Source organism: Aotus nancymaae, unplaced genomic scaffold (assembly GCF_030222135.1).
Source record: "Aotus nancymaae isolate 86718 unplaced genomic scaffold, 86718_ANA_hifiasm-v0.15.2.pri h1tg000003l, whole genome shotgun sequence".
Lineage (NCBI taxonomy): Eukaryota > Metazoa > Chordata > Mammalia > Primates > Aotidae > Aotus > Aotus nancymaae.
In genome coordinates, this window is record NW_026988414.1 from 64713668 (window position 1) to 64730035 (window position 16368).

The 16368-nt window shown below is 38.1% G+C and overlaps 1 protein-coding gene across 5 annotated transcripts in view; it reads right to left on the reverse strand.

The window, feature by feature from the left end:
• The window catches only part of KDM4C (lysine demethylase 4C), a 390541-nt gene that overhangs the window by 243651 nt on the left and 130522 nt on the right, over positions 1 to 16368 (reverse strand). The window contains exon 1 of one of the 5 annotated variants that reach the window (XM_064381830.1): positions 5670 to 5761. The exons of the other annotated variants lie outside the window; for them this stretch is intronic. The gene's annotated coding sequence lies outside the window, so the exon portion shown is untranslated. Of the gene's footprint in view, positions 1 to 5669; positions 5762 to 16368 lie in introns of those variants that run through there. 5 annotated transcript variants of the gene reach the window in all.

A 16368-nucleotide genomic window follows, 5' to 3' on the forward strand; every position in this document is an offset into this window, starting at 1 on the left:
TGCATCTATTTCTGTAGCTAATGCACAGTTTAAGTGGCTTGAGTCAGGGAGGGAGAGACAAGCATCTCATCCTGAATTTCTGGCTGCAGTCCAATTATTAGAAAAAGTGAAAGAAACTTAGTGACATTTATCCGTAAACTGCTTCAGGATATGTTGGAAGATTGTTTCTTTGAGACAGTCTGGCTCCGCCACTTGGGCTGGAGTACAGTAGTGCAATCATGGCTCACTGTAACCTCAATATCCTGGGCTCAGGTGATTATTCCACCTCAGCCTCCCAGGTAGGTGAGACTTACAGGCACATGCCACCACATTCAGCTAATTTTTGTATTTTTTATAGACATGGGGTCTCCCTATGTTGCCCAGACTGATCTCAAACTCCTGGGCTCAAGCGATCCTCCCACCCCAGCCTCCTGAAGTGCTGGGATTATAGGCGTGAGCCAAAGTGCCCAGCCTGGAAGACTATTGAAGATGTTAGTTGACTATTTCCAGGAATTCTACTTCTTTTAATGAAAAAAATGTAATGAATGTAATCAGAAACCTGTGATAGGAAATCTGGTAATAGGGTGGATTTCGTTATGACTGTAACTGTGATAGTACTATGCACATGTCCTGCATATGGGCAAAGGTAAAAGAAATTAGAAATGTTCAATGTTGCTGATTTAGAATGTCTTTAAAGAAACAAAAAATAAAAATAAAAAAAGTTCAATGTTATAACATGGCTATAAAACAAAAAATTAAGATGCGAATTAGATAGACATTCATAAAAACAGAGCAGCAGCTAAGATTGGGCTAAACTGTGTACGTTAAAAGTCTGTATCCTTCATTCTGTCATCATAGATTCATTCATTAAACAAATATTTACTGAATATGTACTACATACAAGTTATGGTGCTAGGCAATGGGGGATACAGGTGTGAATAAGACAAAATTCCCTACCTTCACAGAGCTTGGGATTGTGAAGAGGGTTCCAATGCAAATTGATAAATTATATCAGTGAGAAGATGACATTTGAGCAATACTTCAGAGAAGGGAGGGACCAAGCCATGCAGACTTGGGGAGGGGTGTTCTGGAAAAAGGATCATGGAACCTGGGGGACCCAGGGCATTAATGTGCCTTACTGTGTTGGTACAGAGTGGGAAAGGGTCACATAGGTAAGAGAGGAAGTCAAAGATGGGGGTAAGGGTTGAGGCAGGGAGTGATCACATAGCATTTGCTCACCATGGTAAGCATATTAAATTTTAATGGAAGTGAGATGGGAAGTCAAGAAGGGGAGATTCTGAGCAGAGAAGTATACAATGTGATTAGTGATTTTAAAGCTGTCATGCTGGCTGCTGAATAAAGAATAAGGAGGAACAGTGAAACTGTGAAACACACTGGCATAGCCAGGCCAATGACTTACAGTAGTTGGACCAGAGTAACAGTGATGAGTATGGTCAGAAGTGGGCATCCCAGAGATTCTAGAGCCAACAGAACTGAAGTGATTGGGTGTGTGATTAATCAGAAATCGAGTCAGCAATGATGATTCCCAGAGTGTTTGGCCTGAGCAACTGTAAAAACAGAGTTGCCACTAAATGAGGTGGAGAAGCCTTTCAAGGGCACTTTCTGGGCTTGTTAACGCTTGTGTAGCCCATCAGACATCCAAGTGGAAATGTCAAATAATCAGCCTTGATTTCATGGCAGGAGTTTGTAGTTTCCAAGGAAAAGTCCAGGTTAAAGACAGAAATTTTAGTAGTCATTAGTCACCGGCATATGGATAATATTTAAAGTTACAAGATGCCTCTGTAAAACCTTCAAGATACTTCATGGCTCAGCTCCATTCACCCTTCTAAACACACTACACCTCAAACCACTCAGAAGTGACTGTCAAAAACACCTAACCACATCTAGCCCCCATCTTTACTCAGGCTACTGACTTTCTCCTTCCAAATACGTACTTTCAAATCACCATCCAATCTTCACCAGGTCAAATATCAGGTCTCTCGAAAGCTGTTCAGATTTAGGCCATGTTGGAATTAAATTCTCCCCATCCTGTAAACCTAATTACCTCGTACTATTTTACACCATCTGTTAGTGATAAAAGCCCAGCCTGTCCTAAATTTAAGTGCTGAAAAGGGGTCTTTGTGAGCTTCTCACACCCCCAGCATAGGTCCTTCCATGATGGCAAACTGCAACCTGATACTTGATAACAGCACTATTAACAGGCAGCTTCCAAAGGAAGCTGGAAATGTAAAACTAGTCCTTTCCTTGTTCTTCAAAGGCTGTACCTTGGATGCAGGGCATAGCCACCAAGTAAGGTCAAAGGAATATTCACAAATTGTTGTACCATTCAAGGAAAGAAAAACAAAAGCAGCTAGTTTATTCTTGAGACAGTCAAGTGGATTATTTTCCATATTTTTGTTCTGTCTCTTAAGGGTTAAAAATAATCAAATTTTACTAATGGAATAGCATAATATGTGTCAAATGCAATTAGGGTAGTGACTAGACAGTAACAATCATTTTCTCTCTTTTGAATTAAAATGGAATGTAACCCCCAACCTCAAAGTGACAGGCATCTCCAAATGCTCATCACAGTAGTAGTGAGAAGACAATACAGCAAAAATGACTGCTTCAGAGGAAGGTCATTTTCTTTCATTACCTAATGCTTTATCATGCTACCCACCCCCTAAACCCCTTACAGGAAATCTGAAGCCCCTGAAACAAACCGTCTTAGGTAGATGTATGAACACCTGTTTTGCAAAGCCTAAACAGTAGAATGAGATAATGTGTTTCTTGCATATTTTTACCAATAAGACAATATAGGGTAAGCTGCATTCTAGCAAATAAATAAAATACCTTGGAAGGAGTAAAGAAAAATTTTTAAATTTTCCAAATTAAAAAAGCACCTCATAAAAAATTCTACTGTTCTAGAACTTTTTGGCACGTTAATTTCAGTAAGGTTAAATACAGAATTTCAAATTGTGCCCCTTTTACTAAGTTCAACATTTAATTCTTAAAACAGAGAAAGACAAGATAGCAAAATCAAAGAGACTCTGTCTTAGTACATTTGGGCAGCTTTAACAAAGCAAATTACAGATCATTTACAAACAGTAGAAATTTATTGTTCACAGTTTTAAAGGCTGCCAAGTGCAAGATCAAGGTGCCAGCAGATCTGGTGTCTGGTGAGGGCCCATTCTCTGCTTCAAAGATGGTGCCTTGTTTCTGTATCCTCACATGGCAGAAGAGATGGAAGGAATGGAAAAGACAAATTTGCTTCCTCAAGCCCATTTGGTAGGACACCAATCCCATTCATGAGGGTGGAGCCCTCAATGCCTAATAATTTCCTACAGGCCCCACTTGTTAATACTAATATATTGGGGTTTAAGTTTCAACACTAATTCTGGAGGGACACAAATACTCAAACCATAGCAGATATAATAATAAATACAAACAATGCTAATGTTTTTTAATGTCAAAGACATTCATAAATTGGTCCAATACCTCTGCATGCCTCATTATAAGCACCGATCTTACCAACAGCATGTGGCATATCATAACAGTATTATAAACAGCCAGGAAATGATGTACTCTTCTGTTACTGTCTTAGACAATGCTTTATGAAAATGCAAAAATACGGGCCAGGTGCAGCAGCTCACGCCTGTAATCCCAGCACTTTGGGAGACTGAGGCAGGCAGATCACCTGAGGTCAGCAGTTCAAGACCAGCCTGACCAACATGAAGAAACTCCGGCTCTACTAAAAATACAAAATTAGTCAGGTGTGGTGGCACATGCCTGTAATCCCAGCTACTCTGGAGGCTAAGGCAGGAGAATGGCTTGAACCCAGGAGGTAGAGGTTGCAGTGAGCCAAGATGGTGCCATTGTACTCCAGCCTGGGCAACAAAAGTAAGACTCCATTTCAAAAAACAAAAAGGGAAAAATACAAAATGTACTATATCATAAACAAAGGACAGTCCCGGTCTCTGAACTGCAAACAAATTCGATAGAACACAATTGAAAAAGAAACGCAGAAAGTGCAGTTGCTCCTAAAGGAGTGCTTAAACCCTGACTGTTAGCTCATTCCCTGCTTTCAACCCACATACTATCTTTTCCATCTACATTAACAGTAATAAGTGTCCATTAAAACCGCATAAACTATAAGAAACTCTGACATTATTGTAGCCTAAAGGATGTCAAATACAACTTTTTATTTTTAATAGTAACTCTGAATTGTCATCTGGGAATTTTGTGATTCTGCTTATATGAATTATCATAATAATAGAAACTGTCCAATTTTTCCCACACACTAGCTTTCCTGATAAGAAGGAAAGGCAGGCAGGCTGGCTGTCACTGAGATGACTCCCCTTGGGCTCTGCCATGCCCACCAACAGGGCAGGAGAACAGGTGAAGTCCACTGACCCATCCCTCAGAGAAGAGGTACAGGTAGCAGTCCTTTGTCTGCCTCTCACAAATCCCAATGGAGAAGCACATTGTACATGAAATGTATTCTTTACCAGCTGGCACAAGGGATGAGCTAAAGAAGGAAACACATGATAAAAACCCTTTTTGCAAACCAGAGCCTAAGACAGTGCAGAAGATTACTTAAATGTTGCATTACATCACAACAAATGGGTTTCTTTCACCACATCCGTCAAGAATACCTAATTACCTGTTTTAAACCAACTTGCTTGCATTTCAATTTTAATACTAGGAAACATTTTTATGAAAGATCTTTTATTTTTAATTTCATATCCCTGGGTAGCTAATTTTTTGAAAAATGCAACTAACTTATATTATCTAGAAAAAAAAATGGACATTTCCTTATCCCAGAATAAGCACCAGTGTTTGATTCGTTTAGTTGAAAACACAGAACTAAAACCATCAGTTACTAAACTAAGATTATGTCTCAAGTATTTCATGGTTTTCACTTCTACTGAGTCCAAGGAGGACTGATATGAGCAGTATTTTCTTTGCTTTTTATTTTTTATTCTTTGTTAAATTCCTCAACACATTGAAAATGCCCACTGATTTGGAACAATATAGACAAGGAACCATATGAAAAGCTTCAAGAATAAAATACAACGATTCTTGAAATATCAACAATAGAAATTGTGAAAAAATTATTCTTTTTCTTATTTCTTTAACAAAAGTAGTACAAAAAGGATAGAAAAAAAACACATGGTAACACACAGGGAATACCAACGTATCTCTGGGAGCAACCATCAGTTCAGAAGAAACTAATACATGCTATTCTCGCCAGAATCCAGTTGCTAGGGAAAGAAACAACCTTACATATATGTCTAAGCAGAAACGCCTTTGGACTATAACAAAACAAAACTCAGCTCAACAAAGCTGCAAATATACAAATTCTCTCTCTCCCAGTATATTTATTACCCCTCAGATAGACCAATGAACAATTTGTACATGGATTTTCCATACTTTCAATCTACTCCATTCAAATACATTAATGAGCACTTCTGTTTTTATCCAATGTGTTTGGCAGAGGCATTTGTATTCCTTCATTCTACAATGAATGCCAGGACTATGAGCTTCCTGGAACCCCGCCTCACAGAACAGCGCCCACATGGAGCACATCCAGGAATGCTAGCACTGTGTGTACATTTTCTCCAGCAGTCTTCAGCATAACCCTGGGAGACAGTACCGTTATCACACAGGGGAGAGGTCAAGGGTCCTACCTGCAAGAAGTGACAACAAAGCTGACCTGCATGGTATCAAGTATTTGCTAGTCTGTGAAGAAGCCGCTCAACTTGCTCCTAAAGGAGAATGCAGAGAAGCACAGAATGGCAGGAAAGGAGGAAGGGGCAGGTGAGCAGGAAATAAGGCTGGCCAGGAACAGCAGGGCACCATGCAGGCTCCTCCCTGGCTCTGCCTGCACCTTGAGAAACCCGCTTCCCTAAGGTCATCTGGCAACTTCCCATTCTGTGCCAACCTCCTGTGAGGAACCTTCACAGATGGTCTGGCTAGCATCTAGTTTCAGCACTGGGTTTCCACCTTCCTCACAAACCTCAGAACCATCGAAACTGCCCCAGGGCCTGAGCAAAAGCAGGGGAACAACCCTCCAAAAGAGCCTCGTGACCTAAGAAGCCAGAACCAGGATCCACAGGATGGGGTGTTTACTCCCTCAGGCAACAGTGCCCAGTCTCTGCCACCTCACCTAGCACCAGCACCAGCCTCCTCTCATGTTCTTATGTAGGGCCAAAAACATTCAGCTAGATCACACACCTTCACAAAGATGCCCTTTCCAATACCTCAAGCAAAGCTTCATGACCACAAAAATTTAATTAAGTTTTTAGAGATAATAACTTATTTTAGAGATCTAGGAGATTAGTCAAATTCCCCCCTATGATTTAAATATAAACAATTTATACAACTGCTAACATTGTTAAATAGGTCTGATTTATCTAGCACAGGTAGGAAATGAAATGTACCACAAAGGACGGGCATGAATTTTGACATTTAACATTATTATTTCTAAAATTCACTAATATACTAGCTTATTTGCTTAATCAAGATATGTAATTCATCAAAATCATTAACTAGCTTGACAGCCCAGAGTCATCATTACAAATATCAGATACAGTTATACACACTCAGGAATTATTGATAGCTATACTCCTGTTTGAAGCTGAAAAAACACGTAATTTATACAAAGCCTGAAGTCTAGCAAATTATGGAAACTCCATTCACTCAGATTCCTCATCATTGATCTTTTTCTACACTCTCGTCTTTTTACCTCCATATTAAAAGTTGGAGTTTTTTCCCTCATGCTCTAAGTGATGGCATAAAAGTTTTTAATAGAGCTACACATAATTTCAAGTAAATATACTTTAAGCCAGCCCTTTTAAAAAACAATCTTTTAATTTTTTTTCACTGCACATGTGACAAATGGTTGCTATAGAAATACTTTAAAATAAAGATAAGCAAATTAAAATCCTGCAGAGATGATGCTAAAATTTAAAACATCTTTCTATAATTTGTAATACAAGTATGCATTCAACATAAGAAAAAATCCTATTCTATAACCTATTTTTAATGCATAACTGTGTATTACAAACATCTGTCTACACATATCAATAAATATACCTCCACATTGTTTTTAATGCTAATTAGCATATCCTGACTAGATATGCCATAACCTATTCAACTAACTCCGAGTGTTCAACATTTACTTGCTATCAATTTTTTCAGTTTCATAATCAACACTGTTAAGACTATCCAAATAAATACATTCTTGGGCAACTACTAATTATTTCCATAGGACAAATTCCCAGGTGTGGATCCAGGGTCACAGGGCACACATTTCTAAGGCTGGGGCCTTGGCATGCTCTGGGGTTTACTAATTTGCATAGTTTAAAACTGCACTGAGTATTTCCATTTGTCATCTGTGCCAGTTTGAGAGGTAAGAAACAGCACTAACCTCTTTGCATTTCTATGACTATTAATGAGATTATATTTATGCTTTGTAGTTATTTGTGACTATATTTCTGCTTAGTGAACTGCCTGCCTGTCTTTTGCCCAGTTTTTCTAATTTTAGTGTGGAGGGACCCATGATTGTGCCTCTCAGTGCTTTAATTTTCTCTATAAGATGAGGGTAATAACACTATTTTATAGCACAGTTGTAAAAATTAAACAAGTTAATATAAGTTAAGCCTTATGCTTGACACAAAGTAAAGACTCAGTGACGTTTAGCCATGTTAATGATTAATGAACTACAAATGAGAATTTCTTTTTTTCTTTTTTTTTTTTTAGATGGAGCCTCGCTCTGTCGCCAGGCTGGAGTGCAATGGCATGATCTCGACTCACTGCTACCTCCACCTCCTGGGTTCAAGTGATTCTCTTGCCTCAGCCTCCCAAGTAGCTGGGAATACAGGCATGCACCACCACATCTGGCTAATTTTTGTAGTTTAGTAAGACGGGGTTTCACCATGTTGTCCAGGATGGTCTTGATCTCCTGACCTCGTGATCCACCCGCCTCAGCCTCCCAAAGTGCTGGGATTACAGGCGTGAGCCACCGCGCCCAGCCCCCCTTTTTTTTTTTTGAGACAGAGTCTTGCTCTGTTGCCCAGGCTGGAATGCAATGGCACGATCTCAGCTCACTGCAACCTCTGCCTCCAAGGTTCAAGTGATTATCTCAGCTCAGCCTCCCGAGTAGCTGGGATTACAGGCATGTACAACCACGAATGGCTAATTTTTGTATTTGTAGTAGAGACAGGGTTTCACCATGTTGGCCAGGCTGGTCTAGTCTCAAACTCCTGACCTCAGGTGATTCACCCACCTCGGCCTCCCAAAGGGCTGGGACTACAAGGGTGAGGCACCGCACCCAGCCAAGGATTTCTTTGTATATTAATGTACTTCTGCTTCTCAAATTTGCCCATTAAAAAAAACCCCTAATGGCAAAAAAAGAGTAACTCATAACGTCTTGGTATCTGAAGGTGAACATCAAGCAGCATACCAGACATACCAAATTTCCTTAAAACATTGCTTCATTTCAAAATATTCAAGTAAATTTTATATTCAGCTCCAAAATAAATCAATTTTGCTATATTTTCATTCTCACAAATTTGCTATGAGGTAACATCTAGGGAATACTTGGACATGTACTTTATTAAGGATATTAATCCACTACCTATCATGTAATACAAATAGTGTACACTTTTTTATTCAGTTTGTAAATTTCAAAGATACAGGTGAAATCTTCTTTCATGGTGTCCACCAACGGTGTGCCGCTTGCAAAGTCCTGCTCCACTCAAGGATCAAATAAATAATCCCTCTATTTTCTTCCAGTATATTTAACATTAAATACCTTTAAAGAATTTTTTAGTGTGAGATAGAAATCTAAATTTGTTTTCCCTCACTTGCCATCCAGCCTCACCCTCTTTTGCTGTCAAATATACTCCAAAATATTAAACTTCAAAATAAGAGTATATACTTAGTTGTTTCATTAAATGTTTTTACAAAGTGTGCCATATTAAAAATACTAATGAAAGCCTATTTTTATTTTTGTTTTACATAAATAAAAACTGGAGAGTACTCTATAATTTTGGACACAGCATTTAATACAACAAATCTTTGAAACATCAGACAGTGGCAAAGAGCCATCTACACCTCTGGTGATCTGTCATGGGCCCTGCTGAATAGCTCTGAGTTTATAAAATTAAATTCCTATCTCTATATGCACGGATGCCACTGCATGTGCTAGATCAGATGGTCATCTCACACCCAGATTAATGATCTATAGCACTACAGAAACATGTTACACTTGAGAGGCTTTTTGGTCCAGTAAGAGTGACAAGTAATGCAGTTTGCAACTCTCTGTCCCACTTCCACCACCTAACTGCATCTGCTCTCTTAGCCACACCATCAACTCCAGAACATGCTTCCACTAGCACAGAGCTACAGCTAGACAAGAAGCAGACCCTTCTCTTTGCCTGTCAATATCTAGTTGATTATAGAATTACATTCTTTACTTTCTAATGCTCTCATGTAGGTTTTAGCATTTTCAATATGTTTCAGATATTTGCTTTATTTTTAAAAGAAAGGAATCGATTTTTTTTTAAGTTCCTGGGGCATATCCAGTAAACAAAAATGGAGGAATGCACTCATGTTAACTGTCACAGGGCAATACGAGACAAAGGGATTCTAAATTGCTTTTAAGAGGTTAATAATCAATACCTCATGGAAAGAAAAATGTTTATTACATGCCATGTGTCAGTCACTATTCCAGGAGTTTACCCTGATTACCTGATTTAATCATTACAACTAACCTATCATTATCATTCCCATTTGGTATTATTATCCCAATTTATAGATGAATTGCCCAAGATGATAATTACCTGTAAGTGACTATGCTAGGATTCAAACCCAGGCAGACTAAACGTCCTCTCTTTACCACTAACATCTACTTAATGACCCCAACTAGGCTATATACTCCCACCGGCTCAGAAACTTAGCAAAAAGAGGCCTCTTTGCTAAGTCAGTGCTACCAAGACTATGTCTTCCCCTCAGAAGATCTTGCCACACCTGGTCCCATGAGGATGTGTTCTGCCCTGATTCTCCGTAGCTAAATGGAGCATGTCGGGCCAGATGGGGTCCTTCCATGAATGCCCTTTCCCAGCTGTGCCCCACTCAAGCCTCATTCTCTCAGAGAAAGAATGAGTGCTGGGGACCCGCACACACTGCTACGTGTCAGCTTGTAAGGTTCCTCCTAATACATTCTATTACATTTTTGTACCATGTGTGCCTGTCTGTGCCCCCTTCACACAGCAGCTACAATAAGCCACATGAACATATTAAACACATAAACAGTTTGCAATAGATTTAGAGGCAAATTATAACCTCGTTTCACAAAAGATAGCACTTCAATTTGATAAAATTTTAGGTTAAATGTACACACTTCCTACACAAAAAATGGGCACTTCATTTAAGAAACAACTAATGTAAAGGGAATATAAACAATACTATAAACATCCCTTACTACATTAAGTTACATCCATTTTTACCATCTTCTCTTCAATATAAAACATACCAATCACAAATTTATAATCAATAAATACCTGCTAAGACTCTAGGTCAAGGTTATGAGGGAAGTCCATTCCTTACAAAGGACTTTGCAGGAAAAAAATGTATGAAAAAACACTGTCCTCTGCTGGTGAATTTTCTACACTGTCTATGAATCTTTGAGTAGAAAATTTAATACATTAATATTTAAGTACCATAATCCATGATACAATTTACAGTCTAACAGTGACTTTTGATTGTATGAAAATGTTAAATGAAAACATAGCAAAAGCCAATACAAAATTTCAGTCTGTTTTTACAAGGAATAAAGAATGCTGTTTTATATAGTTTCAACACAGAATTTCATTTTAATTATTTCAACAACATTTAGAGTTAGTAATTGTTTTAGTGCTGTTTACTTTCATTTTAGAATCAATGAGAAATGTCCCTTACTTAGATATCAATTACTAATTACAGAGTAATGCTTTAAATGCTGAAAATGTCCTATGAGTATAGATACATTTATACAATACTTTTTCCCTAAAGTTTTGGTTACAAGCTACATATTCTGGAGGAAATGAATTTAAAATATCTCTGCTATGTGCCTAAAAGATGCATTTAGACGTGAGTCCAGAGCTCTATATATCCAGATACTGCTGAAAACTTAAACAATAATTTTACTGAATTTTTTCGAATAGCACAAAATAATATGTGAAAAGAGCCTTGCCAAAAAAAAAAAAAAAGTCAACCTCACCGAAGTAGATGGCACAAAAGATAAGGATTTGCCTTTCTATATCTCAAGTTCATTCCTATGGCCATAGGTAACCACAATTAACCATGTGCATTCACCATGTGTATCTTTCATTTATTTTTCATTCAATTTACATATTTTTAAAATTCATTTTTAAAAACATAGCTTCACACTAAAAAAGTAATCCTAAACTACTCTTTGTTTGTTACATAACAATATATTTTGAAGGTTTTTATCACATCAATACATACACCCTGCTGTTTTTAACAGCTGCATAGCAGAGATTTTTCTAAAAACCTATTGAGTTGATCTTCTACTGCTTGTAAGCATATTTTCACAATAGTAAAATGGGGCAAAGGTGTTATAAATATCCTTGTTTAAAACTGGTTACAAGAATACTTTCTAGAATCCTTGATCCATATCATATATCTTAGTTTGTTCCCATGAAATAAAACACATATCTGTGTCATCCGTATAAATAATACTATGCAATGCAGGTTTCATTTTTGCCATACTAATGTTTAAAGGCAACTTCATTTTAAAACTCATGTGAGTCTACAACTGTACAAAAATAACTATAATTATGTAACGTCAAACACTTTTAGTAACTCAAAGAGAAATTTTTAAGAACCAAAAGCTGCCAAGCACAGGGGCTCATATCTATAATCCCAGCACCTGGGGAGGCTGAAGCGAGATCACTTGAGCCCACGAGCTCAAGACCAGCCTGGGCAACAAAACAAGACTTCATCTCTATAAAAAATTTAAAAATTGGCCAGTCATGGTGGCATGAGTCTGTAGTTGTCCCAGCAACTCAGAAGGCTAAGGTGGGAGCACCTGTAGTTCCAGCTACTAGGGAGGCTGACATGGGAGGCACTGCTCAGTGTGCCAGCCCTTTGCCTCAGAGACAAAAACCACTGAAGCAGAAAACTTGAAGCCACTAATCTCCCAGTTCGCCCAAAGACTCTATTGAGACAACAACAGGCACCTAGGAACTGTACACCACAATGCTGACAATTCCTTCCACAGTGGTGCCTGGAGAAGTTTATCCTGTGAACCAGTTATTTCAAAGCTTAATAATAATTACTTCTAAGAAAAGAAATCTGACACAATCTGCGATCACATCCATCAGTTCCAGAGAGCAAATGGAGGAAAAAAACAAAACAAAACGAGAAAAGTGCTCTCTCATCATGAAATCAACACACACGGCATCATATTAATCTACAACTAAATTTGACATGTGCCCTTTGAAATTCTACATTTGTACTCTTCTCAACCTCAAAATGTTTCTCTGAAAACAGAGTATGTTGCATCTTTCCGATTTTCTTGGTAAGTAGCTACATGTCAATTACTCAGTCAATTGAATTTGGACTTCAGATTCTCCACTTCACAACTCAAAGCCTGGATATTTTCAGAAATATAGATCTGAACTCCAAATCATTTTCTTCACTTACACATAGCCACTCTAACTGGTAGGATCTTCAGTGTGAACATAAAATAAAGGGTATTAGGAATTGAAGGAGAATTTGTGCTCAGCACATTTTTCCATCTGAGTGGCTGAATTAAGTCACAGACTGATTTAGCTTTGCCCCAGACACCTTCCATCTCAATAACACCAGCAAACATGTCTGTATAGTAATTGGATCAAAAAGCAACATAAATTGATCATAAGGACCCTACACTATAGAAATGCCGTTTAAGATACCTTGCCATAGTGTAAACCTACCTACAAATCTGAGAATGGCAGTTATCTTTTATGAGGTGTTGGTCATGCTTTCTTAAAAGAATCATTTTAGGGCTTAGGATTCAGCATTAATTCTAAAGGTCATGGGTGTAAACAGCACCAAAATTAGAAGAACCTCTCTAATATTCTAAACAAATATGAAATACTAAAGGAGGAAACCAAGCTTTCTAAAAATTATGATCATAAACCTAAATATGTTACCCAAACTACTGGCTGTAGTTGTAAGAGAATCCGACATTTCAGGACAATCAACACTCACTAGAGTCAGTTTGAGGGGAAAAGACATAACCAAGAAGAGTTTCAAACAAGGGCTAAGCAGGGTTTAGCAATGTTTCTTCAGTCTTTTCCCTCAGTCCTCTGCCAAGATGGTCTCCAATGTGTGTCCCTGTTGGCTTACTGATGCTGCATTTGTTCCTCGTTAACTCTCCTACAGCATCCTGAAAACTGGAAAGACTTGCATTTAATTTTTTAATATAGATGACATACACTCTTTGGTTGTTTGCTCTTTCAAGAAGCACATCGAATTACAGGATATTTTAAGCACCATCTGCTCTCTGCAACAATGGGCAATAATGTTTTAAATCTATGGTATCCTTTATGGTTACTGCAGTTGGTATTTTGTTGTGCTGAGGGTTTTTTTGTTTTTTGTTTAATGGAGCCCTCCTTGCCTATGCTCATACTTAGAAACCAAGCTGTTTTTTTTTTTCTTTTGTGTTATTCGCAGTTTAATTTCCCATTGCCATAAAACTGTTGACTAAAGCCATTTAGTTACTTTTTCCTCTCATATCTTCCAAATGCACTGGAATACTCCTTTATGTCAGAGAAAGGCATTACTAAAGGAATTCATTGAAGCATTTCTTAAAACTACATTCCTTCAGGGCCGGGCAAGGTGGCTCACGCCTGTAATCCCAGCACTTTGGGAGGCCGAGGCAGGTGGATCACGAGGTCAAGAAATCGAAACCACCTTGGCTAACATGGTGAAACCCCGTCTCTAAAAAAAAAAAAAAAAAAAAAATACATTCCTTCAAATATACAGACCCAGTTACAATTGCTATCATTCAGTAAAAAGGAAACTGCAAAGGCATTATAAATCTCTTCCAGTATTAACTCTAGTGGAATAAGCCGAGGTGACAGGTGTGGACACAGTCCATCAACAAAGACACGACCGGACTCATGCACCAAGCACAAGCCCACCTACCATCTGCTCTGCACCCGGGGAATGCAAACAGAGCCATGAACTAAGGTGCTCATTTTCAACATTCTGATTTGTTAACAAGATCTGTGCAATGAACTCTTATGCACTACTGTGGTTCTGTGATGCCCCTCAGAGAAAAAATCCAATGCAAACCACCTGCCACATTCTTTTGGGATATGTACAATTTTTTTCGAAGAAGTATCTATAACCTAAAAATGTTTTATTTGCCATAAATGAAAAGACATCTATAGATATAGATATAAATATATGGATAGATATAGACAGATAAATAATTTTGTTTTTTTTAGATGGAGTCTTACTCTTTCACCAGGCTGGAGTACAGTGGCACAGTCTCAGCTCACCACAATCTCTGACTCCCAGGTTCAAGCGATTCTCTTGCCTCAGCCTCCTGGGTAGCTGGGATTACATGTACCCACCACCACGTCCAGCTACTTTTTGTATTTTTAGTAGCGACAGGGTTTCACCATGTCACCCAGGCTGGTCTCAAACTCCTGATCTCAAGTGATGTGCCCTACTCAGCCTCTCAAAGTGCTGGGATTACAGGTGTAAGCCACTGCACCCAGCTAATGAAAGATATATTAAAACAGAATGATATATTAAAAACATTGCAAAATAATATATACTATCTTGAAAAACATTGTGTAGATTTTTTTAAAGATACAGATATATGCTGATACTTTTAAGAGATATACAATGAACTATAACAGTTTTTTATCTTTAATAAGCTAGAAAGGATGTCATTAAATATTTTATTTTTACAAATTTTAACAATGGATATTTGAGTAGTAATATTAAGAGTCATAGTGATTTTCTTTCCAATGCTTTTCTGTAAAATTTTTAAAAATTATAGTGTATAGGCACAATCGTTTATTCAAAAATTCCCATACCACTGGACATTTTAGTTATAATTCCATTTTCACTGATAAAACTGGCACTACAACAATCACCTCCTGCTACATTTCTGCTCATTTCTTAGAAGTGTAAGAAAATGGCTAAAGGGCAAGAAGATGTTTACCAAGACTGATGCACACTGCCCACCTGCTCTTCCGGATGCTTTACTCCAATCATATTCCTGCCAAGAGAACACAGTGCCCATTCTACCAACTACATTCTCCTGAGTACTGGGAATTTTCTTTTTATCTTTGCTAATATGAAACCAAAAAAAATAAATCCTTCATTACTACTTTGAATACTATATAAGTTTGAAAACTATTTCAATTGTATTTACCTTCAAAGAAACAAATTTTCATGTTATTTCAATAATCAACAAAATGGTCAACTTTTTAAAAAATTAACACTCAAAATCAAAGGACAATCCTGAATACGCATTCCTGAGAACTGGAAATACACTGACAAAAATCACTGAAAATGATTACTAGGCCTTACAAAAATACCTGTTATGGAAATTTTAAACAGTTAGTAGAAACTAACTGCATTTTTTTAATTCAACCAAAAAACCTGTAGTATACAAAACTGATGTGTGAAATACAGTCAAAGCTTAGCAGTAATCTCTAACATCCAGGATGGTGTTTTCTTCCAAGGGATTACAAAACACGGCCTTTCAAATTCAACAAGGGGCACAAAAGCTACACTGTGTTTTTGAAGATATAAGCAACAGCTCCTTCAAATTCTTTCTCTCAGCAATCTGGTCCACAGAAACCCAAACACTGTTAGTGACTGGCGCTTGTTTTCATACTACCTTCAGTTTGGCAGAATGTACACCTGAATGCGAGTGAGAAATCAGTAAAAATATCTAAAGTCCATCTGCCCAGCCTGCCGTTGGCACTTACCCTGCAAATACTGTCCCCACAGACACTGCTGCTCAGCACCTCAGGCCTGAATGCCACGGATCTTCCCCCAAATTAGTATTCAGGGAGTTCCCTGATATAAAAATGGCCCACAATGAATCACTTCCTAAATACGTGCTTGATGAGAGGAGACACAGTGCTAGGCGAGTTCTCCCAACACCGCCCTCATCCGCACTACAACCTGTGAGGCACAAGTCAACACCCTCTTTGTGGGTAGGAAAACTAAGGCTCACAAAGACATGTCATTTGCCCCATGTCACACAACTATTCCAAACAGAACCAGAATTCAACACAGTCCCAGGTGATTATGTTGAGTTTTTTACGTGCACTCCAGGAAGCCATCAGGACATTTACTAAGCTC